The following is a 25,358-nucleotide window of genomic DNA, read 5'->3' on the forward strand; positions in this document are numbered from 1 at the left end:
TCCGAAAGGTTTCTCCATCCTTGGATCTGTGTCCTAGAAGATTATCTACAGCTGGCTTTGAATTTACAAATAGCTGCATCAGTCTGAAGGCAGAATTTCAGCGGTGAATCGGGGTCTTGCTTAAGACTTGGATCCAAAGTCTGTCTCCCTCTCCCTCTCTGCCCCTGCAAGCTGCTTATGAAGGAAAATGAATATTTAAGTAGCTAACAATCCCGCGCTTCATCCTTTTGTTACTTGGAATTTGCTTTGAAGTTAAAAGGAATGTTGGCATCGTCTTACTGAGTGTTGCTTCTTGCCGTCTGGACTCGCCTTGGAAGTTAACACTCATGTTGGACAGCAATCTGTTGACTCGCTGGTAAGTTTAGATGGAAAACGGACGCTGATGAAAAACCCATCCTTCTCTCCTATGCACAAAAACGGTACAAAAATCACAAGGCACTACGTAAGGCCTCAACGCGACCCTTCTCACATTAAGAAAGGTAAAGAATAGAAAGAGCAATAGCAGCAAACAAATAAGCAAAGTTATGAGAGAAGAGGAAATTTCAGAACTACGAATCTGCCTATTCTTCATTACTGTTTCTCAGTTAAAAGTTAACTAGAATAAAAATAACAAAAACCCTGGGCCTTATCTGCACTATACATTTAAAGCCAGAACACTTTAAACATCCACGATTTCCCCAAAGCATCCTGGGAATTGTAGTTTGGTAAGGGACGCGGGTGGCGCTGTGGGTTAAACCACAGAGCCTAGGACTTGCTGATCGGAAGGTCGGCGGTTTGAATCCCCGTGACGGGGTGAGCTTCCGTTGCTCAGTCCCTGCTCCTGCCAACCTAGCAGTTCGAAAGCACGTCAAAGTGCAAGTAGATAAATAGGTACTGCTCCAGTGGGAAGGTAAACGGCATTTCCGTGCATTGCTCTGGTTCACCAGAAGCGGCTTAGTCATGCTGGCCACATGACCCGGAAGCTGTCCGCTGGCTCCCTCCGCCAATAAAGCGAGATGAGCAATGCAACCCCAGAGTTGGTCACGACTGGACCTAATAGTCAGGGGTCCCTTTACCTTTACCTAAGGGTGCTGAGAGTTGACAGGGGAGCCCTATTCTCCTACAGATGAACCATTAGTGGAAGGACTTTCAGGGTACCTCTGGTGAGATACCAAAGAACTTGAGACTTCCTCATAACAGAGCCCCGGAGATAGTGAACTGTTCCACTTGACCTTAAAAAGCAAACAGTTTTGATAGCGCTTAGTACATTTTTAACCACCAGTTAATAAACGCATTAATAAAATTCTGATCCCAAGCAGAAGTTTATTTCCTAACAATTTAAATGCTAATACTTGCATGCCGATATTCAAGTATAAAACCTGAAACCATTTAGATGTTAATTAATGCACAACACCCATCCTATTTGTTGGCAATTCTCAGAAAACCTATTCCAATACTCAGGTTGTAATCTTTTTGTGGAGAGGATTCACTACATTAATACATAATCAAATGGTTGAATCCTTGCCTTTAAGGCAAAACTCTCCTGAATATTCATTGTGGGCCTGGGAATAGTGCCTCTATAACAGACAGCATTTTTGTACAGATGAGTGTTCCCTATCAGCTTGCATATGTCTGCGGGAGGACACCCCAATAATTATCTCCCTCATAATGAAATTATTCCAGTACATGTAGCTTGTAAGTTACATGGGCATGTGATTTTGCAACAACCATAAGGCAATATCTCAGGTGTAAAACTAGCTTTGAAAAGCAAGGACAAGAGCCCAAGTTTTGAAATATTGAACTGAAGTTATTACAATATAAAGCATTCTTAGCCACAGTTGCCTAATCCTTCTGTACACCCACTTACACTGCAGATGTGGGCTAAAACTGGATCATGTGGTTTGCAAAAATTTAACTACCAGTTTGGGGTGTGGGTGGGTATGATTTTAGGCTTCTAAAACCCGTCCCTAGTCACTGTGTGACAGCAGCATTTGAGAAAGCATTGTGTGATAAATGTATTATACGTTACATATTTCCTTAGAATTGTTATGAATCAGTAGCTCATGGTGTGTGTGTGTGTGTGTGTGTGTGTGTGTGTGTGTGTGTGTGTGTGTTTTGAAGCTCACATAATTGTTATCAAGCATCATTATTGAGACTGCAACATGTCATGTCATACATATACAATATTTTTATAAATTAATTTAACATCAGCATTAACAGGCACTAGAACAAAATATTACAAACGCATTACTATCCAAAGAGTTTGTCATGATTAACATTATTACTGCCAATGCTGAAGGAATTAATAATGATTGCATTTATTATAAAGTGATACTGATGTAAGGGGGGAAATGTTTGTCCTAATTAAATTTTGGAAATCACTTTAGGGCTCTTCTAAAATGTGGTTGCTCAGTTTTATAGTAATTAATTCTGTGTGAAAAGTAGCTGGAGGGTTTTTTATGATGTCGATAAGACCATGGTTCACTATGAAGGTGTATTTCTCTCATGGTGATCACTGGGAACTGTTTGACATCTGTTAACCTGTAATGTGTGAGTGTGTAACAGGTGTCCAAATTGTATGAGCTATGGGTGTGATTTTTACTCATATTTCTACTTGAAATTTGAGAGAGAGAGAGATGGTTTCTGTCTGTCTTGAGGGACAATGGAATGTCCCTCAAGACATTCAAGACATTTCAGTGTGAAATCAAACTGCTGTGTTAGCAAGTTTGGTCAGTGTGTATGGAGGCCTGGGCTGCTTCGATGAGAAGACCCTCACTGATGTGGGCCAAAGGAAAGCAGAGCAATACATGTGACACCAGGTTGGCTGCAGCAGTTGCTGGAAGGAGATGTACAAAGCAACATCCAACAATTTTAGGGACTCTGCTCCAGAATTGGTTAGAATTAACCCCTTAGTCTTTTCTTCCCCCAAAGATATCCCACAATGCACCAGTTAGGATCTGAGCACTGGCGGAGAAAGGGGGGGCAGTCCGCCCTGGATGTCATCCCTGAGGGTGGATGACATTGCCATGCGCGGCGCCCCTCTGGGATGCTCACCACTGCCGCACCCCCCCGGGACACTCGGTGGTGGGGCACCCCCGTGGGTGGCTAGTCCTGCCCCCCAGTGCACAGCATGTGTGCCGCTCCGGGTGACAGGTGCAGCTAGCTCCGCCTCTGGATCAGTTTTCCTTCTTCTAGGTGGGCTACTTTCCCAGGTTGACAAGCCCCATCTGCCCTTCACTTCCCTCTACACCACTTAGGTGGACAATCTACCTCCAAATGGTTTGCCTCAAGAACCAACCTAGACCCAGTGATCATGATCTGAAGCCCTTCTTCATGTGTCTCCTCCACGAGAGGTCTGGAGGTTGGCAACATGAGAACGGCCCTTTTCCACAGCAGCTCCCCAGGGAGGCCCGCCTGGCACCTTCATTTTGCTCCTTTAGGAACCAGGTGAAATTGTTCCTCTTCAACCAGGCCTTTGACTGATTAACACTCTATGTCCTTTTAAAAAATTTTTTGGGGGTATTCTTTTGTTTTTGTTTTTATTATGCATTTTGTGCTTCATTTTGTATTTTAATGCTGTGAACCTCGCTCTTCGGGTGAAGGGTGATATAAAAATGAAACAAGCAAACAAATAAATAAATACAGTGGTACCTCTGGTTAAGAACTTAATTCATTCCGGAGGTCCGTTCTTAACCTGAAACTGTTCTTAACCTGAGGTACCACTTTAGCTAATGGGGCCTCCCGCTGCCACCGTGCCACAGCCACACGATTTCTGCTCTCATCCTGAAGCAAAGTTCTTAACCCGAGGTACTATTTCTGGGTTAGTGGAGTCTGTAACCTGAAGCGTCTGTAACCTGAAGCATCTGTAACCTGAGGTACCACTGTACATTTTAAAATACCTTGTTTGGCCCTCAGCTTCTCTAGCTGGACAAGGAAGGAGCTGAAGTGCTGAAAACAAAAGGGTAGCCATATTTCAAAAAGTGAAAATCCAGAGCTTTCTTTGCAAAATCTCAAAACTAAACCCCAAAATTCCACCCGGACATCATTTTCGGCAAACCAATCCCGGAAATTCCGGATTTATAGCGAACCTACACTACAGTGTTGACAAGGCCAGAGGCTTCCTATTGACTGCCAATTCCTGTCTGATCTCCTGAATCTGAAAAGAGTCCTGAAGTCTGAGTTCCCAGTTTGGTCATCAGGCAAATTCTCATTCTCAGGCTGCGATATTTCTGGATGAGACCCTGGAGCCTCTGACATTTAAGGTCTATTAAAGGGAAAATAAATAAATAAATAAATAAAGTGATACGGGTGTGTCTGGAAAAAGTTTGTATTTGTCCATTGTGAACGCAGCAACATGCGATCTCAAGGGAAATACCTCATTTTGCAGTGGAGAGAAATACATTAATTGCTTGGTTGTGGTATTTATACTGCCTTAGTCATAAGTCTTAACTCTCCATTAAACCGTATTTCCCCACACACCCCGAATTGAATAATATATTTAATAAAGACCCTTCAAGAGCCTCCAAGTTAAGGGAAAGTGTTGTCTCCCAAGAAAGGGAGAGAGATGGTAAACAGCTGAATTTCTGGGATACTTTATTACATGCTCGTTTGTCTGTGTGGTGGGCACGTGATGAACCGAAATGACTGGTTTCCCTGCAGAATGTACCACTGGGGATAGCATAATGCATGGAATGGCTCACGGTTTGTGTGTCTGATGGTAAAAATCAATGGTCTTCCTCATTGAAAGGTGCCCTCGGGGGGCAAGAGGCAGTGAATAGCTGATTAGTTTGTGTGCGCATGCTGGCAGATGATAAAGCAGCGCTGAAATCGGTCGTATGCCATAATAAAGTACCCGGCCCCATCTTTAAAGCTAGCGCGGACTTATGTCTCAGGGGAGTATGCCTCCATTAACCAAAACCATGCAGTAACTCATCTTTAACCACAGTAAGAAAATGCCAGATAGCAGCGACTAATAATGATCTACTGGAGCAAAAAGCGAGAGACACACAGAGAGGGAGACCAATCTGGATTGTGAGGCTTATTTCAGATCTGTGTTTGCATTTATTTATTTAATAGGTTTTCTTTCTTTTTCTTTTCCCCCTTCTCTCCCACCTTGAAAGCCCCTAAGGGGCTCTCGAGGCAACTTTCAAACAATTAAAACAAGCTCTGCAAAAACAACAACAGTAATTTAACTGCATCCTAAGGATGTCTACTCAAATAGAAATCCCTCTATGCTCTGTGGGATTTATAGTGCAATCCTATAACTGTATACTTAGAGAAACAAGCCCTGCTGAGTGCAGTGGACTTACTCACAGGGAACATTGTATAGGATTACTACCTTGCTATCTAGTACGTGTGTTTGGGTTTGGAGCCCAAACCAGTTAAAGCACAGATTAAACCCAGTCCATAGTTTTACTAAGGTAGTCTGACTAAAGAACAGACAAGGGGCACTTAATCAATATTAGGGGTCTGTAGAGACCACAGTATTCACTTGGTACATGTAGTGTTTGCATGGGTCTCAGTCTGTTTCAGATCCACTCTATATTGTTCTGATTCAGTTCCTTATTTGGGTACAAATCTGATCTTAATGGCTATAATGTTTGTTCTTTTCATGTTAGTGGATGAAATTTGCAGGCAAAGGAGGCCCTCCTGTGTAGATTAAACCTATTAAATTCCAGGCAGATCCATTAAGGGATTTTTGGGCAGGGAACCTTTCAAAAGTTTTTTTTTAAAAAAACAAAAAGTCTTTAACTTTTATTTTTTTTTGCCAGAATTGAATGCAAATTGCAGGCATCACCACTCCTTTAAGACAACAGAGCCTGCCAAATGTCAGAAGTCTAGCCACAGCAGTTCTGCAAGGACAGACTTTACCATTTTGGGGTGGGAAAATAAAAATCATATTCCCTCCCCTAGGTATTTTTTTTTTTTTTTTGGCGATTCCTTTTCCCATTGGCAGTCCTGTCCTCCATATTTTCCCTGTTGTGACATGACTCCCAAAGTACATAATCCCCATTAAACACCTTTAGGGTCAAGACGAATACGTTCCTCTTCAACCAGGCCTTTGGCTGACTAACATCCTATATACTTTTAAATGTGTTTGTGGGAGGGGGGTTATTGGTTTGTTTTTCTTCTTCTTTTTATTATGCATTTTGTGTTTTTTATCTTGTGTTTTTATTTTGTGAACCGCCGTGAAATCTATGGATAGAGGGCAGTATACAAATTGAATAAATAATAAAAATAATATGAATATGAACCTTTCAAATATGCAAGCAAGCTCCTGTCCAAGCAAGTCCTTGGATACTTGGTAGATGGAGATAGGTCCAGTGAGTGCAATCTCATCCCTACTCTGCCACATGTTCATTTGTACCCTTGATGACCAACTAACAGGGGCACAGACAGGAGCAGGCACCAATATTTTTGGGATTCATTCTGGCCATTTTGCATATTTGGATGGTATCAAATTGTGACACTTAGAATTGTAGAGTTGGAAGGGACCCATGAGGGTCTCCTGGTCCAACCCCCTTGCAACGCAGGAATCTCAACTAGATCAGCCATGGCAGATGGCCACCCAACCTCTGCTTTAAAACCTCCAAGGAAGGAGAGTCCACCACCTTCTGAGGGAGTCCATCCCACTGTCAAACAGCTCTTACCATCAGAAAGTTCTTCCTGATGTTTAGTTGGAATTGACTTTCTTGTAAATTGAAGCCATTGGTTCAAGTCCTATCCTCTGGAGCAGGAGAAAAACAAGCTCGCTCCATCCTGCATGTGACAGCCCTTTAGATATTTGAAGGTGGCTATCATGTCTCCTCTCAGTCTCCTCTTTTCCAGGCTAAACGTACCCAGCTCCCTCAACCGTTCCTCATAAGGCTTGGTTTCCAGAACCTTGGCCACCCTCCTCTGTACAGGTTCCATCCAGCTTGTCCACATCCTTCACAAACTGTGGTGCCCAGAACTGGGCACAGTACTCCAGGTGTGATGCACTGATGGAGGGGTCTTTAATTCATTGGGACCTTCTGTCAGTAGGACAATGACAGAGCTCCCCCCACCCTGCACTACATCTTGTGATGTTCCAAAGCGTTCCCCAACCCTCTGGAGCAGAGTTTGGGATGCATGGGGGACGGGGCTTCCAATGGGAAGAGGAATTGGCGAAGAATTGCCTCTCTCCTTGTTCCGCCCACAGAAGGATTACAAAGCCTTCCTCTAGTCTCTAAATATCTAATACATCTTTTGATATCTAATGACACTTGATCTCAATATTAGTACACGGCTCTAATTCCACGTTTAATATTTGGCTGTCAAAGTTTCATAGCAATTTGATACTTGACACACTTTTAACCAGCAGCACTCAAGTGTCAAATACAGAAGTCAGTTATCAGACGTCAATCGAAGATTTGGTGTCTATTTAGGATTTGTTATTTGATAATATTTGATGGTTGACACGCTATGGTATTTATTATTTGTCTGCAACTGACTGCTGGCACGAAGCAATGTTCCTTATCTGATAGCTGAGAGGAAATTACGATACTGTTTAACTGGTGGAACAATCATACCATTGGCTCAGTAGAGGAAAATGAAGGATCTGAATGTTCTCAAGCCCTGCAAGGCGCATGTTGGCAGGGCAGGAACGAAGAAGGAACAGCATTTTCTCATGCCCACCCCCAATCTGGGTCTACTTCCAGTTACCATTTTATATTTTCTGTTTTCAGTGGGAGGCAAAATACATATGCCAGCTCCAGGAATTTAATATGTCCCTGCTCCCTATTGCGTGCCCAGGCAGAGACCCCCCAACCCCAGGCGACACCTGGGTGGAATAATGACATGTGACAATGTGTTATGGGATTAAAATTGGCCACAACTTTATTAAACTTTCAGACTTGGCTTAGGCATTGGGCATTTATCCCTCCCGGGGAACTGGGGCACATCAGGGTTAACCAACCTGTCTCCACCCCCTTTTATGCTTAAAGAGCGGACCTTACCCTTACCTGGTCTGCTCCCCTGGCTCTGCCTCCCCAGTCATGATTGGTTATTTGAACTGAGGTTTGGCGGGAACCTCAAGGTTCGCGACTTGGGAAGGTGGTCCAGGAGCACTCAGCCGGGAATCACATAGGATTGGGGGTGCTGTGCACGGGCACACAAAGGGCACACACGGGCACACACATCTCCGTTTGATGTGGAGAGCTGTCATTTCAGGATTGTGTTGGGAGAATTAGTCATGGTTTGGATGTAAACTTTTCCCCAAACTTTGCCTGGGATGCCTCCCATCTGACTTTGGCACACCCACCTTTCTTGTCTACTGGCATCAGAGCTCTGCCATTGGTAAGGTAAAAGCTATGGAGGCATTCATAGCAGCTGCAAAAGATCTTGCAAGGTCAATTCTTCCTGCCCAAGGGTGGACCACCATCTCCATCTTTGGAGAGGGAATTTTGAAAACTCCTTTGACCAGTGCGACAACTTAGGATTTCTGCCTTAGTGGACCAATTAGTTTTCTGACCCTTGATCATCTTGGTTGCCCTCCTCTGCCCATGTTCCAGCTCATCAACACCCTTCTTAAATTGTGATGCCCAGAATTGGACACAGTATTTGACCAAGGCAGAACAGAGTGGTACTATTACTTCCCTTGATCTGGACACTATACTTTTTCAAGTTGCCTTAAGTCGTTTAATTATTAAGATGCTATTCTACTGGGTTTTTCCAGATTAATATTTCAATTGTTTTGGTTTCAAATTTGTATATATATTCAAAACTGCAAAACCACTTGGATATCTATTAAAAGGTGAGGCATAACTGTTAAATGGAAAATAATAATATTAGTACCTGGTAGTGTTTGTATATTGCATGCAATGGCACTGAATATTGACAGCTTATGATATCTTACACTGGACTTTCTGCTAATCTACATAAAGTTCAGAGAGGCAATAAGTCAAAATTATTCAAATTTGAGGGGAGGGCTGTCATGCTTCAGACTAAAATGCTTTATTTGGATGACAAAACTGGAAATTAATTTTGAATACTGGTGAATGTTGTTTGAAGATGGTGATCCTCCTGGAATCAGCCAGTCAAGTAATTCTTTCACCTTGATTCCAAGGAAAGGCAGCTGTACCAGGAGAAGGTAACCAGCTTTTCATAGATGGTGTTGGGAACCAATTATCACCCAGATTTTCTCAACTTCCACTTTTGCATGAAGTCAAAATCCAAATTGTAAATAGATTCTTAAGTTCTGAGTAAAAAGCACAGGATTTTAAAATAAGTTTTAGCCTTTCTTATTTGCCAGTCTGACAGCGCACAAAGCTTGGCTACAAGATTTGGGTCTTAGCCTTAAAAAAGAAAAAAAAGGGGAATTTGTAACACTCAAATGCCAACGTTGAGGCCATCTATTAAAGGCAGAACTGAGCCAGGATTTTGTGTGTGTGTGTGTGTGTGTGTGTGTGTGTGTGATTTGCTTCACATTTAGAAATCAAAGTAGGAATGCTTGAGGAATTTGTTCATTGCCGAGTCTGAGCTAAACTGACCTGATCTACCCCTCCTGAATTAATGTATGGATCACAGTGCTGCGGTCCATGGGATTTTGCATCTCTCTGAATTTTTCACTTCTCTGAATTATCACAATGCATATAACATACAGTGGTGCCTCGCAAGACGAAATTAATCCGTTCTGCAAGTCTCTTCGTCTTGTGGTTTTTTCGTCTTGCGAAGCACGGCTATTAGCGGCTTAGCGGCTATTAGTGGCTTAGCGGCTATTAACAGCTTAGTGGCTTTAAGAAAAAGGAAACAAACTCACAAGAACTCGCAAGACATTTCATCTTGCGAAGCAAGCCCATAGGGAAATTCGTCTTGCGAAGCGACTCAAAAAATGCAAAATCCTTTCGTCTAGTGTGTTTTTCGTCTTGCGAGGCATTCGTCTTGCGGGGCACCACTGTACATGTTTTAGATAATATACATTTAGGAACAGGGCCAATGAGTGCAGGGAAGCTGGAAGAAACTACTGGGGCCCGATGGTCTGAAAGCGGGCCCGAGGCCTGACTATCTTGCATTTATGTCATTCGTAACAATATATGTATATATTCCATATTCAACACACACACACAATTCTGAATAGCGGCTTGCGAACTTGTGCTGCAAACCAGAACTTTTCCAAATATTTTCGGCGCTATACAAACATTCGCTTCTGTGCTTTGACAGTATGGCAGCACAGTCTCCTCTTATTATGTGTAGCCACATTTGCATGTTTTTGTAAGTGAACGCTGTGCCAACACAACACGGTGTTATATGCATGGAAATATTTTTAGCTAGTCCGCCCTTGCTGAGGGATCCTGAACAACTGTTTTCGTCATGTCTTGAACCTGCTCTTGGCGTCCCTGTTTAGAAATGTATACTGTGAGGGAAAATACATCTCGAAATGCACATTTTCTAAGAAATGTGTCCAAAACTATGTATTTTTCAAATAATATTTTGTATTAGTTTTCAATTACAATCCAATAATAGCCTAATCATTACAATACCAATTTATAATACAATTATTAATACCAAATGTTCAAATACGAAATATATAATTTAGATAAAGTGGCATGTTAGATTTGATGGTTTGATTATTTTCTTTAAATCTTACAAAATCTTATTAATTTCCATTACATTCTAGTCATAATAATAATAATAATAAACAACTGCGATATTAATAACTTCTATTCGTGACAACACATTAAATGATTTATAAAACTACAAGTGAGGAACTCAAACTATATCCTTGTTCTTCCTGTGTGTGGCAATTATTCTGTCTGTGGTGTCTCCTTCTAACAGGATGCAATGGACTTAACAATGAACACATGCAGAACTGACTTGGACTGCAGTGAAACCAATCCACCTATTCTTAGACCAAAATAGGTGAGAAACCCTTCTCGTGTCCACTTCCCTCCTCCATTGGGGCTGCTGTCATTCATGTGAGACATGATCACATGACCCGGTCTACCCTTGCAGACTTTCCATGCACTACAAATATGATGTAGCCTCTTCCCACTAGGAACAGGAAACCAGGATATCTCCACTATCCCTTGATTTAGGGAGTCATCAATACATCAGATGGGGGTGTGGGTGGCGCTGTGGTCTAAACCACTGAGGCATTGGGCTTGCCAATCAGAAGGTTGGCGGTTAGAATCCCCATGATGGAGTGAGCTCCCATTGTTCTGTCACAGCCTAGCAGTTTGAAAGCATATCAGTGCGAGTAGATAAATAGGTACCACTGCGGTGGGAAGGTAAACAGCTTTTCCATGTGCTCTGGCTTCCGTCACGGTGTTTTGTTGCACCAGAAGCGGTTTAGTCCTGCTGCCCACATGACCCAGAAAGCTGTCTGTGGACAAATGCCGGCTCCCTCAGCCTGAAAGCGAGATGAGCGCTGCAACCCCATAGTTGCCTTTGACTGGACTTAACCGTCCAGGGGTCCTTTACCTTCACCTTACATCAGCAGCCACTACAAGAACCCCTTCCCTAATCTCAGACCTCCTTGCATGTCCAGCAATGAACACCCCTTATGAGGAGGAAAGGGATGAAGACAATTGACATGCTGGATAGGTTTGGGAGCACGGGGACAAAGAAATGAATGTTGCAGGCCCAAAGGGGAGTCACACCTACTACAACGGCTGCACACACCTCCCTGCACACCTGGGCTTTTTGCTAGTAATAGCAGCCGTAACCACGGACCCTCATCTAAGCCATCCTGATACCCAGAGGGAGCAAATGAATGAATGAATGAGATCTCCTCTGGCACAACTCCAGACTCCTTGTGGAAATTAACTGGCTTCACAAAGGCATTATGAATAATTGAACGTCAAGGCAGCCTCTTCCCTCTGAAAACAATAAGGTAAGGCTGAGGCATTTGTAGGGCAGCGTGGAAAACATACTGCAGTCTCTCCCATGCTGTTTCCAGGATGAGCATAAATAAGGAATATTGGCTGCCAAGGCTCACAGTCTCCTACACTTGTGCAGCAGAAACATTCGGGGTGGGGTGGGGGGAATGAAATCCCCCCCTATGTTAAATTCATGCATAATTACTAGGAAAGCTTCTCTTTCTCTCTCTCTTTCTTTTTAAAACTGCATTTCAGAGGAGCATTTTTGACCAAATATAATATTGGAGCCCATCTTTATCAAACATTCATGTGTTGTGTGAGAGATAAAAACAGGAATCCATAATTCATATGGCAGAGTGTATTACCAAGTGCGAATGAGAGGCTGAATTTAAATGAGGGAGGCCTGAACAATATATTTCTGGGAGGCATCATCTTCAATCATCTGCATTATCCACCAGATTTTTTTTCCAGAATAGTAAATCTCACACACACACACACACACACACACACACACACACACACACACATATATATATATATATATATATATATATGGGTTAGTGAGAGTGTGTATGTAAATACGCATACACAGGCATAAACATGCACCCAGAAACAAGACACACCCAAAGGTAGACCACCCTGCAATTCAATCACAGAGACAGAGAGAGAGAGAGAGAGAGAGAGAGAGAGAGAGAGAGAGAGAGAGAGAGAAATGCCAACATGATTTTCTTGGCCCAGGGCATTATATTTACAGTGGGCCCTCTACCCCACTTGCAAAAGAGACTGGATTGCATAAAAATTGCATATGCTCTCTGTCATATGCAAATGTCTGTCCCCTTTTGCAGATGGAGTAGAGGCCCCCAAAATAAATCAGTGGCCACACACACATGTAATAAGACACATACAATGTGAGCAGCTGAAGCTTTTCTCATTATTGATTTACATGCTAGAAATGGCTTAACCTGTTGAATTTTTGCCAGGCGGCACCAGAGCCTTGCTGTTCCCCAGTGCCAACCCTGAACCCTGCAAAGGACACACTTCCCACGAGTTGTCAATCCGTTTTGTCGCTGTAGGTCTTTTCATCGATTGATCTCAAGCTGTGGCAATACTTCCTTCCAAACCAAGAGCAGGCGCTGAAGGGCTCAAAAGAGATTTTCAGATTTACATCAGCCCTGCTCAGACCCTTGTGCATGGATAAAGCCGAGATTTAAATTGTTGAAAGCAAGTGGTCCAGTTGCTGCAGTCATTTATTAATCTTGAATAATAATTACAGCAACGTTACTGGCATAGGCCAAACAAATCCCCTTTTGCTTGGAAGCTTTGACATGAATATGCCCATTTAAGTCTTTATACCAGCAGCAACAAGCCACTCCTAAGAGAACACTCATATTTTCCATTGGCATGCTGGCTTGGGCCAATGGGAATTGTCATCTAAGACATCCAAAGGTTGACAAAAGCTGATCTAGTCCAGTACCCTGTGTCCAAAAGTGACCTAAAAGGTGCTTCCTGAAAGTCTCTATGAAGGCAACCATCTCCACCCTCCAGCACCTGGTATTTAGAGGGAGGTTTTGTCCCACTATCCTTCTTTCTAATAGTGAATGCAAAAGGTCAAGTGCCTGAGCTCCCCTCCCTTAAATATCTGGTTTCTCTTTCTCCTTCCCCTGCCTTTTGTACCCCTTTCCCTTTCCTAGCCATCTTATCTTTGTTTAGAATGTGTGTGTGCCAAGATTGCTGTCCGCAACAGAATAATGGTACGGAATCTACTCCTTGTTGTGCTTTGCTATACTATATTCTTCTTCTTATTCCTACAACTCCAGCTGCTACGACATTACGTACTGTGCAAAGTGCCATGTGGCCCTCAGTGCCGAAAGGCTGCCCAGCCACAACAGACTTGGATTTCTAGGCAAAGCATAAAGCTACAAAAACATTTGGGTTTGGAGTGTCCGTTCTTCTGCTGTGGCCTTAATGAGAGCAGCACTCAGAGCTGGCGCTCCATTATATATTCCATCTGCATCTATGCTGGCTTATTGAAGCCTAATAAACCTTCCCCTCCTACATAATTACTTTTGAAATTCAATGTTGTGTTGCCCCAGTCCACACCCTTCTCCCCGTTACACTCTTGCACACACATTTCCCCCCTTTTGTAATTAAAATGGAAAAATCTGTGCATTAGTTTTCTTTACACATTATACAATAACAGAGAAATTAATTAAGAGGTCTATATTTCTATTTCAAGGTTCAAATGTTTTCAATGAGTAGAACGTGCTCTGGAAAATCTGCAGCATCAGCTGAGCCGCTTGCTTTCCAAATGCAACCAGCAAGCCCTCTTTCCCCCTTGATTACTGTAAGTGGATGTGATTCTGAAGTTCAGCAGAGCTCCAAACCAAAGTCATCTTTGGACGTCAGCTACTGGCCATCTCTGGCTTCCTGGGAATCTAGTCAGGGTGATTTACATCAGTGGTGCCATGCACTTATACTTCCATGTTTATTTGCGACTATGAGTTTTGGTGCATGATTAATACTCACCACAATACGTTAAGTACCACGATCCCCTGCAAAAGCAGTCATGCAATGCCTCCAAAGGAATAGTGGTACCTCGGGTTACATACGTCTCAGGTTACATACGCTTCAGGTTACAGACTCCGCTAACCCATAAATAGTGCTTCAGGTTAAGAACTTTGCTTCAGGATGAGAACAGAAATCGTGCTCTGGCAGCGCGGTGGCAGCAAGAGGCCCCATTAGCTAAAGTGGTGCTTCAGGTTAAGAACCATTTCAGGTTAAGAACGGACCTCCAGAACGAATTAAGCACTAAGGAACGGACCTCCAGAACGAATTAAGCACTAAGGAATTAAGGTACCACTGTAGTTGTGTGTGTGTGTGTGTGTGTGTGTGTGCTCCCCGTTCTTTCATTTGAAGATGAGCCACCTAACATCACAGTAGCATCAGGTGATTGGCAGGGGTGGTGAGTGATAATGCTCAGGACCAGCCTTCTTGATGGATTCTATTCCCCACCCCCTGAAAGAACTAGGAAGAGGAGTGGGTTAGGTCAAAATTGGATTGCCTGAGAAATAAATCCTGATCCAGGTGACGCTCTGAATGTATGGGGGCTAAAAATGGGGAAAGACAAGCCCCCCGTCCCCATGACCCCTTGCATGCCAGCTCTAGGAGGGAATATCTGGAGAGGGATGCCTTGTCAGGACTCCTGATGGCAGGGAGGTTTCTAAAGGTGTTTAGCTGAATGTGCTAAGGATTCCCTTTCAGACCTTCTCCCGGGACACGAGATATGAAACAGGGGCTTGTGTGCACCACCCTCCCCCCTCTATTCACTTTGAACACCGGAGGAGGGCTATTATGGATGCTCACTAGGAATCACCTTGCCAACAAAGGCCCATATAGTTAAAGCTATGGTTTTCCCAATAGTGATGTATGGAAGTGAGAGATGGACCATAAAGAAGGCTGATCACCGAAGAATTGATGCTTTTGGATTATGGTGCTGGAGGAGACTCTTGAGAGTCCCATGGACTGCGAAAAGACCAAACCTATCCATTCTGAAGGAAATCAGCCCAGAGTGCTCACTGGAAGGACAGATCATGAAGCCGAGGCTCCAATACTTTGGCCACCTCATGAGAAGAGAAGACTCCCTGGAAAAAACCCTGATGTTGGGAAAGATTGAGGGCACAAGAAAAAGGGGATGACAGAGGACGAGATGGTTGGACAGTGTTCTCGAAGCTACCAGCATGAGTTTGACCAAACTGCAGGAGGCAGTGGAAGACAGGAGTGCCTGGCATGCTCTGGTCCATGGGGTCACGAAGAGTCAGACATGACTAAATGACTAAACAACAAAGGGATCAAAGATAATGCAGTACATTGATATTTATTAAAAATCTCAAGAGAGGCCATGCTTTGTTTTCTTTTCCACACTGAGGCATCAGGCACAGTTTGGCTGTTCCCATGAACAGGTCAGATGTGGATTTAGGAGAGCATGACCGGCTCAGTTGCACTGGGCGTGGAGCCTCAGGGACCCCACTTATGATATAGAGTAGAAAGCAAGAGGCGATGGGGCGAGCACCAAATTTTGGCATCACACACGGCTATAATCTGCCCCATTCCCCAGCACTTTAAGGCTTTATACCTTTTCCACTGGGTACAAGCCCTGGAGAGGAGGGGACTTAGGTGGCTGCAGGGAGCAGGGGACTTTGGGCAACTGATTTTCATGGAGGAAGACCTCAGGGAATGAGTTCCTATGCTCACGAGGCCTGGCACATAAGGAGATTGTGTTTTTGCTAGCTCCATCTTTGAACTGCGTGATTACAGACCAGCAATGCTTCTGTGGCACCACTGTTCCCTATGGAAGAGGAATTGACTGCATTAAGTGCAGGACTGGAATCGTTTTCCTTCTGGATTGTTTTGGTAGGGGTGTTGTTGGGGAACTGGGAAGGCAATGGCGTTTTCAGACCTGTGTATTTCTCAAGTCTGCCCACGGCATGCCTCCGGTCTGCCCTCCACTGCACAAAGTCCAGGGTCAGTAGCGCAAAGGCCATGGATGTCAGAAAGGGAGACCCGATGTTTCCTAGGGGTCCTGGTTGCAGGGTTAGTGGCAGACCAGCCCCTCTCTCTTAACCTTACTCTCCCCATCTACAAGTGCAGACAGTAATGTGTCCTATCTCACTGTGCCCTTGTTACATGTGAATTGCTTTGAACTCTCTCTAGATGGTGTCATCATTATGTACAGAAAATGCTAAAGCTGCTCTAGGAATAAATAATTTGGGGGGGAGGGGGAAACAGCGTTAACAACACCAGTTGCTAGAAAAAGACAGGTGTGCCAAACTCCTGATTGCCCATTTGCATTTCCTCTAATAATGACAATAAATTTATTTTTCATCTGCTGTTGGGGGGTGGGGGGTGGAAACGGGCTCTTTAAAAGACTAATCACTTTCAGACACTCTATGGCAAACAGCAAGATTCGCACAGAATCCTTTTACAGCATTACTCCTGACAGCTTACAACCCAGACTATTAAACATTCATCAATAAAAATTTAACATCCCATCTTCTCTTTGATATCCTCAACTGCTCGCTACGGAAGACAACAAGGCTTTCCACGGCTCAGTGTGATGGCAGGACATCAAAGCAGCCTCCGCAGCTAGCCCACTTCGAACTGTTTCGTGTGTTTAGAAAGTGGAGTTGTCACTTGGGATCACAGAGAGTAACGCAAAAGCTTTTGCGCCGGCTCGTCTGTATCTATAATCCATCATCCCAAGGCATCTGGCGTGCCCATATTGTGCCTGTGCTGTGACTTGCAAAACTTGTTTCTGGTGATAACCATCCTGCAGTCAGTCTTGCAGCAGCAGGGGGGAAATAAACGAGCCGGGCTCCTCTCCCACCTGCCCGCCTTCTTAAGGGTTAAGAGCAGGACGAGAAGCGATGCTGAAACACAGGAGCGCTGGTGAAAATGGCAACGCACAAAGTGATGTCATTACACTGGGTGACTTCTGATTGCTGCTGGGAGAGAGGAGCAAAGTGTTCAATTTGTTTGTGTACTTCAAAGATTACTATACTTGCTGGATAGCTAAGTTAGTTAGAGTGTGGTGCTGATAATGCCAAGGTTGCACGTTTCATCCCTGTATGAGACAGCTGCATATTCTAACTTTGCAGAGGGTGGACTAGATGATCCTCCGGATTCCTTCCAACTCAACAATTCTACGATTCTATTATCCTTCTTTCATCTGTGCACATGCACAATATTTTTTTCCAAATGAGATCCCCCCCCAAGTGAGACCTGTAGGTATAGGGTGGTATACAAATTTAGTCAATATACTCCAAATGAACAACTGTGCCAGCATATTTTTATATTTTTATATCTAGCATCTGAGAATAGGTCTACTATTTCAGGTAGGCTGGGTGATGGTGAGGCTTAGGTTGACCTGGCCTCTGAGGAACTTGTAATCCAGATCTCCCCCTCTGTTGTTTGCTGATCAGAAGGTTGGCGGTTAGAATCCCCATGATGGAGTGAGCTCCCATTGTTCTGTCACAGCTCCTGCCAACCTAGCAGTTTGAAAGCATATCAGTGCGAGTAGATAAATAGGTACCACTGCGGCGGGAAGGTAAACAGCTTTTCCGTGTGCTCTGGCTTCCGTCATGGTGTTTTGTTGCGCCAGAAGCGGTTTAGTCCTGCTGCTCACATGACCCAGGGAGCGGACAAACGTTAGCTCCCTCAGCCTGAAAGCGCAATGAGCACTGCAATCCTATAGTTCCCTTTGACTGGACTTAACTATCCAGGGGTACTTTACCTTATTTCAGTGAATAGACGTGCAGCCCATCTACAAGTAGACCTGGTATCCAGATGATACATAGCCACCAACCATTGAAATCTTCAGTTCTTTCCCCAACACCTTTCATCTTCTGCAGCCCTTAATGAATCCCGCTGCTGTTACAATCATTTCCGCAGCAACCCCTCCTTCCAACAGCACTGCATTTCCCTAAAACAACAACAGCAACACTCCATCAATACACCAGATAACTATAGTGGAGTATATTTCAGCATTGAAATGTATAATAGTACTCGGACTACCCCTCTTCCCCCAGCAAAATAGGTATAACAGCAAACCTGGGGTTGTTCTGCAGGGCTCTCATCTCTAAGCCATAGTTCCACCTCCTGTGGTATGGGTAAAATAAGAATGAACTTTAGCTCTGTGGGAAGTTGTCCGTGGATAGAAACTGACAAAGGACTTCAATATAAGGGTAACCCTTTTATTAGCGCGTTTGCAAAGGCGGACCCCTCGTACCCGTGGATACGAAGAGCCCCGATCGGGCATAAGCACAGCAGTTTTATCCCTAGCTGCCGCCCCTCTTTTGGAGGCTTGGCTTACAATCTACCTATCAGAGTTTAACACATTTCTAATACATTGTTCAATCTACTCTATTCATATTTACTCCCTTCTCAGTGTGGGCACCCCCCCCTTTGGCTCTCCCTTTCTGGCGTACGCGACTGTGTTATCTTGTATACATGTCTAGCTCTCAAGGCTGAGTTTGAGGCACGTCTTTTCTGTATGCTTTCATTGTTTCCCAATCTCACAATCCCCCCTCTCTTTTGTACCTTGCCTCAAACTCACATAATAACTCCCATATTCGTTCCTCCACATACAAAACAATTTTTCACAGTTAGCTCTTTGGCGATAGTCTCAACTAGACTCAAAAACATGTTATGAGCTCTTGGGGGAAGAGGTAATTTATTTAATTGTTGTATTTCTTCTTCAAAGCTCTCAAATACTGAGATTGGCTGTTTGCTGACCTTAGTAGTATGTACTTTTATGATTAGGTGCCCATAAGGATCCTTCCCATTTCCATCTATCCCCAAACCAAGGTGAATATATTTAGGTCTAGTGGACGGGAGTTCCTTAGCTTGCATTGCCCCAAACCACAGGCCGTCGAAGCCGCTCCCCTGGTTATATTTATCCCCTTCGGACCCCTATATAGGGGTATCTCTTTCACCCCATTTATATACCAATGGTTCGTCACCCTTGTGGCCCCTATATTGGAACCGGCAATCTGTTGGAACAGGTACTTATTCTCTTGGAGATAAGCTCTCTCCCAGCTTAATGACCCACAAGTGACTCCAGCTTGGTCGTTAGGCCCCTGTCCCTTTGAAATAGCAATGCATGCATCAAAACAAACATGTATCTTCTCCGTGCCCCTGGTGGAGTTGTGAGCTATATATCCCCGCCTATTTTGTGCTAGGTAAAACATATGTGCCCTTTCACTTGCCTTATTTGCTGTTCCCCCTTTATATCCATATACATATATGCTAGAGGTAATAGGTCCCACCGCTAGGGGCTCATAACATTCCGTTTCATTCTTTTGGGTCTTACATCTAAGATATTGGGTCTGATTGTGGACACAGGGGTCTAATTCTACTACACACTCGGGGGCAACATTATAATACATTAAAGTTCGTGTAATTACTGTCCCAGTTTTAGTAACTCGGATACATTGGCTGCAGCTCTCATCTTGAATTTCGGTGGCCAGGATACTCCCTAGCATAATCAGGAGGCTGAACCCTGCTATCATTGCCTCCGTCTTAATTGGTTTACTGCTTGCACTACCATGGGAGTCCAGCTCAGACTGCAATTGACCTCTCCCTCAAGGGTGATGGCACAATATTGTATAATTATGTCTTCTATGAAAATTATGTCACACAACTCAGTGCAATGCACACATAACACACAACATTCGCAATGAGCGCAGCAACAGCATTCATAAAAACATTTGCAAGTACAGAATAGACACATCGAGGTCAGCGTTTGGATTCTTTCTGGTTCCTGGTTCCCTGATTGGTAAGCGTCACCTTCAGCGGATTATCGGGGTCAACAGTTACCCTCCAGTCCTGCGGGGCTTTCTTGACCCTGTGATAGTGAGTCCACCCGTGCTCCCTGGTCCTTACTGCAGACTCGGTAGTCAGCAATACCTGGAACGGACCTTCCCAAGCAGGGTGCAATTTCTCCGCCTTCCACACTTTTATCAGGCTGGAATGTGTGCTGATGTTCCAGTAAGGGAGGACGTTGGGCCAAAACGCCACGTCCTGTAAGGTGATCTGTTGATTTGTTGAACACCAACAAATATTTCTGCCCTCCCCTCTCTGGTAGCTCTGTGAAGTCCACCTGTTAAGAGAAGAGATAACAAAGACGGCAGCGATTGCACAGAACAATTGATAGATAACATTTGCACATAAGGTATATTAACTCAAAGGGGTCAGCATGGCAAAAAAACTTCGCAAGGGGTTAACAGTTCTGTTCCTTGGGTTAAGTTTGCCAGCCGAGATTTTTCAAAAGTCTTATTTGTGTGCTCTAAGTTTCAGAACTCTAAGCCATGTTGCAAATTTCAGTTCATTTGCCAGTGTCTGTAGAAAGAACAATGCGCTCCTTGCTTCTGGCAAAGTTTCAAATTCCTCAAAGTATCAATTCCTATGCCGCAGCTCCTTTCAGAGTAAAATTGCACATTAAAAAGAAAAACTTGACAAAGTTCACAGAAAGCATTCACTTGCTTTTTAAGAAAGTCACTTTTCCAGGTTAATACTTTGGGGCAGGGGGATGGGTAACTCTTGGCCTTCTGGGTTTATGTGGCTGAACTGTAAATCCAGAAAGTGTGAGGTTCAGGGTAGCTGGCTGAATGCAGCAGTGTCCTTCTTGGAATAGGAGCCAAGAGATAACGCTCTGAAGCTACCTCCAAGCGCCTGGCACAAGGGGAAAAAAAACAAACTGATGTCCTGTTACTTTCATGAATGAATGTTAGAAACAGTTAGTTCACTCGCTTCTAGCTGCAACAGTCTTTTAGCAAGAACAGAGATGAGAAGAAATCATTTTTGAGAATTTCGCCATATTTGTAGGCCTTTCCGCTGCCCGTCTCATGCCTTCTAAAACATTTCTGTGATAAGTCTCTAAGGCTGCCCTTCCCTCTGTAGTATTGTAATCCCAAGGGGGGGTCCTTCTGGGGTTTCCCATCTATTATCCCTTTGTTCCCATCCCTTCTATTTCATGTAATCTGTCTCTTGGGGGGTAAAGACCAGGTTTTCTGTATCTGCTTTGGTCAGGACAGGTACTTTCAAACTATATTGTTGTACCAGTGAAGCTCTAGGGGTGCCCCTGGCAGCTTCCTTTGCTCTCAAATCAGCCCACCTATTTCCTACTTCTTCGGGGCTCGTCCCTCTGGTGTGGGCTGGAACATGAACCACTGCGACCTTTTCTGGTCCAGTGAGGGCATTTAATAGTCTTTCTAGTAATGCCATGTGTTCTATTTGCTTTCCATCCGCCTTAATATATCCCCGGTCCCGCCAAGTCCTACCAAAAGTATGTACCACCCCCCCATGCATAGCGGGAGTCTGTCCATATGGTTACCTCTAAGCCCCTTGCCAACTCGAGAGCCCGTGCCAGGGCCATAATCTCACATTTCTGGGCCGACCAGGTTGCCGGCAAAGCTCCGCTTTTGAGAATTTCCCCATCTTCCTTAACTATAGCATATCCTGACTTTCTCCTTCCCTCTTCAACATAACTAGAACCATCAGTGTACCATTTTTCTCCCCCTACCAATGGCACCTCTGACAAATCTTCCCGGACTTTTGACATTAATTGTATAGTATTCATACAGTCATGCTCATCCGGCTCCCACTCTTTTCTTTCCCCGATCAGAAACTCCGCTGGATTTAAATTTCGGTCGGTCCCCAGGGTGATGTTGGGGCTTGTCCGTAATATGGTTTCATATTTTACCAAGCGACCATCTGTCATCCACTGTAATGACTGGGGCGGCCTCCACCTGGATATCTGGTGGGGGCTGTGAACTATCGGGGCCCCTCCAAAAGTTAACTTTCTGCTTTCAACCACCAGTTCAGCTGCAGCTGCCACTGCCTGGATACAAGTGGGCCAGGCTCGTACCACCGGTTCCAAGGTTTTACTTGAGGTAGTCAACCGGCTGATATTGCCCCCCTCTCTTTTGGGCTAAAACCCCCACAGCCGTCTGGGAACTGATCGTCACATATAAGTGGAATGGTTGCTGGAGATTGGGCAATGCCAAAACCGGGCCCCCGATCAGTGTTCTTTTTATCTCCTCCCATTTTAATTTGTCCTCCTGTTTCCACGTTACCTTTTCGTCCCCAACAAGTTTTTGATTCAAGAACTGAACCAATTTTGCACATTGATCTATCCATAGCCTGCAATATCCCAGCAACCCTAACATCCTTCTTACGTCTGTTTTATTCTTAGGGGGTTGCAATTCCAAAATTCCCTTCACTCTCTTTGTGCCCCCCAATGCATAGCTGTATAAAAGAACTGTGCTTGCATGTGACAAATTGCCAAGCCACATGAAAAGTTAATTTCTCATGGATCTTTGGCTGCATCTGTTGACCTCTGGTGACTAATGTAACATTTTGGGATTTAGCGCAACATTCCAAGTCCCTGTGCAGTTTTAAAGCTCCAGTTCATATAAAGACAAAAGGTTTGAAGACTGCCTCCTCTTTCTTTTCTGGAAGTAAATATTCGACTCACATAATAAATATTTGTAGTAGATAAATCATCTGCCTTTTTAATCAATAAATTGATTTGCGGATCACTAAACCCTCAATATTTGCACCTCTGAGGAAATAGTAATGAAGCAAGGGATAATTTATAATGTTAAAAACAAAAGCCTCCACTTTTCTAAAACAAAAATAACATATAGAATAATACAGCTTTATTATAGTGATCAAACAGACTGTGCTATGCAAACCTAGGTGGAAAGAAAGTGCATCCTAACATATCCAAATTATTGGATCCTCCCTCAGTTATAGAACATATATTCTCTGTTGTCTGAGAATGAATAATATTAGAACTAACAAAAACAAATTCTATGTTTCAGCATTCATAGTTGCTTTTATCACCAGGTGGTGATCTCAAACACTTCATTTTGCAAATGAAGTCTATTGAAATCAAATTTCTGTTTTCTTCAACTATGCCTGTTCCAGGCTATGGCAATATTTATATACAGTGGTACCTTGGGTTACATACGCTTCAGGTTAAGAACAGACCTCTGGAACGAATTAAGTTCCTAACCCGAGGTGCCACTGTACTAGTTTTAGACAGCCAGCATGATGCAGTGACTCTAGAGGTGGCTATAGACTGCAACTGACCAGACTCAGGTTCAAATCTCACTTGGTGACCTTGAGCAATCCATTCTCTCTTAGGCAGAAATCCTATGCAGAAGAACCCAGCATAAGTTAAGCCTGTGTTAAATAAACTGGCTCCAAATTCCATTCAGCAGTGGAGCTACCACGGGCTGAGCTGTTCTAAGCCAGGCAGAGGAAAAAAAGAGTATCTAAAATAGAGTTAGAATTACGTCATCCAGTTTGAGTTACACCACCTGTATTTCTGCCACCTTCATTTATGTCGAGTTTTGAGGTCATGTGACTGAGCTGATCAAGCTCAGGATCCAGCCTTAGTCTCCCCCTCAGGGTTCCAATTATACATTCCATCCGGCCCTATAGGGTATTTTGGCCAAACCACCCTACAGAAATTAATCATAGTCACTTTTGACAAGCCTATTGTGTATTGTCTCGGATAGTCCTCATCCCATTGCATCACTATTTGTCCTAATGGACTATTAGGATCAATAGGACCCTTCCCATTTGAATCCTTCTGTCGTTTACTCTGACCCTTACCCATGGTTTACAATGTCTCCAATTTCACTCACTCACACAATCACACGGAATCGCCTGGCCGCTTCCCTCGCGGGAGAGACGGAACCGCAAGCTAATCCTCCCGTCAGGGCCGAAACCCTGATCCACACTCACGCGTCCGTATGGAGCCTCTCTTTCATCCAAGAGACGAGTCTCTCACCCCCGTCCCACAGCACAGTTTACAAAGTTCTCATGTCTACTCACCCAATACAGTCCAGCGTCGCTTCTCGCAACTAGTGAACAGGCGGGCGTCCCCGCTGGGTGCTCGCGGTCCCGGACCGCTCGCGGTCCCAGACCGCCAAAAATGAGACCTAGTTCTCTCTCTCTATCCCCCTATATCAAGTCCTGTCTTTTAGCCCTCGTGAACCGTCACGGGTGGACTCCGGCTCGGGTCACTCCGAAAAGACGGAGGGGCGCCTACCCGGATTCCGAGATCCCCCCGAGCAGCCCGTCGAGGGCCCCACGTTGAGGCGCCAAAAGTTGTGGGAAGTTGTCCGTGGATAGAAACTGACAAAGGACTTCAATATAAGGGTAACCCTTTTATTAGCGCGTTTGCAAAGGCGGACCCCTCGTACCCGTGGATACGAAGAGCCCCGATCGGGCATAAGCACAGCAGTTTTATCCCTAGCTGCCGCCCCTCTTTTGGAGGCTTGGCTTACAATCTACCTATCAGAGTTTAACACATTTCTAATACATTGTTCAATCTACTCTATTCATATTTACTCCCTTCTCAGTGTGGGCACCCCCCCCTTTGGCTCTCCCTTTCTGGCGTACGCGACTGTGTTATCTTGTATACATGTCTAGCTCTCAAGGCTGAGTTTGAGGCACGTCTTTTCTGTATGCTTTCATTGTTTCCCAATCTCACAGCTCTCTTGGCACTGAAGCGACAAGATACCCAAATCCTGTCTGAAATCACCCCAGGCTTCAATAATCAACCAGGCCTCAAAACTGTCCAAAACTCCTTTTGTCTTCTAAAAATCCAAAACAGCTTTTCTCTGCTCTTCTCTGCTTTTCTCACAAGATGCTGTGGCAAAAGGCAAAATGTTCCTTTTAAAGGCTAATGAATAGGCTCTGTTCATAGCAGGCCTGAGAAATGAATCTTATCTCATTCAGTTGCAACATCTTGGACATGCTGAACCACCAGGGCTCCTCGACCCACCCCCTTGGCTTCTCATTCGTCCTTTCCTGAGAAGGGCGCCAAGAGTCCAAGAGTCCCAAGACAGCTTTCTGTTCATGCTCAGAGGAACTCATGGGCAGGACTCCAGAGGGAGGAGAAAGGGGGAGGGAACTGGAAAGGGGTATATATGCTTGTGCACATGACTGTGAACTTCGTGCATGCTTTTT

The 25,358-nt window shown here is 44.2% G+C and overlaps 1 long non-coding RNA gene across 4 annotated transcripts in view; it reads right to left on the reverse strand.

The window, feature by feature from the left end:
• LOC308585603 overlaps positions 1 to 24,974 on the reverse strand; it is a 51,066-nt gene extending 26,092 nt beyond the window's left edge. For all 4 annotated transcript variants that reach the window (XR_014007523.1, XR_014007524.1, XR_014007525.1 and 1 more), the window contains exons 1-4: positions 24,894 to 24,974; positions 18,423 to 18,505; positions 18,106 to 18,294; positions 280 to 404 (exon numbers count right to left, since the gene is read on the reverse strand). This is a non-coding gene — a long non-coding RNA (uncharacterized lncRNA). The remainder of the gene's footprint in view (positions 1 to 279; positions 405 to 18,105; positions 18,295 to 18,422; positions 18,506 to 24,893) is intronic.
• Positions 24,975 to 25,358: the final 384 nt, after the last annotated feature.

The sequence above is a fragment of the Podarcis bocagei genome (assembly GCF_964188305.1).
Source record: "Podarcis bocagei genome assembly, chromosome: 4".
Lineage (NCBI taxonomy): Eukaryota > Metazoa > Chordata > Lepidosauria > Squamata > Lacertidae > Podarcis > Podarcis bocagei.